This window comes from Neophocaena asiaeorientalis, unplaced genomic scaffold (genome assembly GCF_003031525.2).
Source record: "Neophocaena asiaeorientalis asiaeorientalis breed wild unplaced genomic scaffold, Neophocaena_asiaeorientalis_V1.1 scaffold78, whole genome shotgun sequence".
NCBI classification, from domain to species: domain Eukaryota; kingdom Metazoa; phylum Chordata; class Mammalia; order Artiodactyla; family Phocoenidae; genus Neophocaena; species Neophocaena asiaeorientalis.
In genome coordinates this window covers 13,265,003-13,267,734 of record NW_020175018.1, presented here as the reverse complement: position 1 = coordinate 13,267,734, position 2,732 = coordinate 13,265,003, and the positions used below count along the sequence as shown (strand labels likewise).

At 44.6% G+C, this 2,732-nt stretch overlaps 1 pseudogene; it reads left to right on the top strand.

Moving 5' to 3' along the window:
- Positions 1 to 504: 504 nt before the first annotated feature.
- On the top strand, positions 505 to 2,410 carry LOC112411244 (cold shock domain-containing protein E1 pseudogene; annotated as a pseudogene).
- Positions 2,411 to 2,732: the final 322 nt, after the last annotated feature.

The window sequence follows — 2,732 nt, the reverse complement described above, 5'->3', positions numbered from 1 at the left end:
TGCAAAGCAATTCACTGCAACATCATAAAAGTGAAAGCTTGGAAACAACCTAACAACTTCTTTGGGCTTTGGGTGACCAAAGGGTATAACCTATACAGTAGAATGAGCTGCAACCATTAAATCAAATAGGGAAAAAGAGCCATGGTGAAGTGAAATAAGCAAGGTCCTACTAAGCAGGTAGTATGTCACCATTTGTGTAAAAGGGAAGGTAGAAAAAAAATACATGTTCACTTATTTGCTTGTATACTTGTAACACAGCTCTTAAAGGACTCCTGCGAAGGTGATAACTCAGCCATCCCTGGGGAGGGGACTGGGTGGTGAGAAATGAAAGGACAGGGATACAGAGAGATCTTTCACTCTTCACCCTGTTGTACATTTTGAATTTTGAACCTGTGTATATATTACATTAAAACAAAACAAAGATTACCTGAGCTCTAGTACTTAGAATCACTTACATCACATAAGAACAGCACCCACTTGGTACACGTCAGCTTAAATTCAAACATGCAAGACCCCACCTTTCCTTTCCTCCATAGCTTCCAAAAGTTGAACTTCCTGGATTCCCAGAGGTGTTACCAGGCGACTGTGCAACTCTGCTTCATTCCAGAACTGGCTGCAGACAAGGTGGAGGCAAGGCAAATGACCTCCCTCCACTCCACCCAAAAGTTGACAGGATCATGACGTTCCATAACCCTGAGGCCAGGCTCTCTCTGGGAACCAGAATTTTCCAAAACATCCCAAACACCCGTAGCTGTATGAGAGGATTTCAATAGCATTATCCTTTTAAACCTTCCCATCAACCTTTCCAGGACAGTATTTTGTCCTTATTTTACAGATGGGAGAATCAAACCAAATGAAAAATTGACAGCCAGAGAATCTTGTCCAAAAATCAAAAGGATAGGAATAGAAGACTCAGGATTCAAACTGGTGTCTTTCTGGACTTCCTTGGCTGTCCAGTGGTTAAGACTGTGCTTCCAGGGCTTCCCTGGTGGCGCAGTGGCTGAGAATCTGCCTGCCGATGCAGGGGACACGGGTTTGAGCCCTGGTCTGGGAAGATCCCACATGCCGCGGAGCAACTAGGCCCGTGAGCCACAACTACTGAGCCTGCACGTCTGGAGCCTATGCTCCGCAACAAGAGAGGCCGCGATAGTGAGAGGCCCGTGCACCGCGATGAAGAGTGGCCCCCACTTGCCGCAACTGGAGAAAGCCCTCGCACAGAAACGAAGACCCAACACAGCCAGAAATAAATAAATAAATAAATAAATAAATAAATAAATAAAAAAGACTGTGCTTCCAAAGCCTGGGGCACGGGCTCAGTCCCTGGTCAGGGAACTAAGATCCCACATTCTGCGTTTCTTGTCTTAAATGGGTGCCAGGGCCTGAGGGTCATTTGGTACCTCTTTCATTGCCCTCACACTGTTCTCTGGCTCCTTGGTACTTATTAAAAAGTTAATAATAAGGAATTCCCTGGTGGTCCAATGGTTAGGACTCCACGCTTTCATGACTCTGCACTTCTACTGCAGGGGGCCCAGGTTTGATCCCTGGTCAGGGAACTAAGATCCTGCAAGCTGCGTGGCACAGCCAAAAGTAATAATAATAATAATCTAAAAAAAGTTACACCGGTATCCCACCATCAAGAGATAGGAGCTACTATTCGCCCCTTGAGGCATGTTGATCCAACACAGACTGAGTACCAAGGAATGACTGAGATCATGGATGAAGTGGATATGAAAGGTGAGGTCTATCCATTTGGCATAGTTGGGATGGCCAACAAAGGGGATTGCCTACAGAAAGGGGAGAGCGTCAAGTTCCAATAGTGTGTCCTGGGCCATAATGCACAGACTATGGCCTACAACATCACACCCCTGCGTAGGGCCCCAGTGGAACGTGTGAATGATCTGTTTGGCTTCATTAACTATGAAGTAGGAGATAGCAAGAAGCTCTTTTTCCATGTGAAAGAAGTTCAGGATGGCATTGAGCTACAGGCAGGAGATGAGGTGGAATTCTCAGTGATTTTTAACCAGCGCACTGGCAAATGCAGTGCTTGTAATGTTTGGCGAGTCTGCGAGGGCCCCAAGGCTGTTGCAGCTCCACGACCTGATAGGTTGGTCAATCGCTTGAAGAACATCACCCTGGATGATGCCAGGGCTCCTTGCCTAGTGGTTCTTCATCAGCCAAGGGGACTAGATAACTCAGTGGGATTTGGTGCCGAAAGAAAGATCTGTTAAGCTGGTGTCATTGACTAACCACATCCACAAAGCACATCATTAATCCACTATGATCAAGTTGGGGGGATTCTGGTGAAGGGTTCTGAATATCTCCCTCTTCATCCCTCCCAAAATCTGGAATACTTATTCTATTGAGCTGTTACACCAGTTTTAACACCTTCCTCGTGTTATGTTTAAAAAAATAAATACATTTAAGAAAACCATTTTAAAAGTATGCACGGTTGCAGCCTGGAAAACTTAAGGTGGCACCTTATAGTATCAATTTTAAGAGCTTTATTTGGTTCCATTTATGCAACTGGTAATTGCAAAATCCACTTCGCCTGTGTAAGTGAAAATGATAGACTGTTACCTTGTTGACCCTATGAAATTCTGCACTTGATACTTAGTATGTACTCTACCTTCATTAGTTCTGGCAAGATGTCCTGCCTTAGCACTCAGTTGCATTCTTTTTCCTTTTCTTTTCTGTTCATTATGCTTTCATTCTGAGGACCATATTATAGTAGA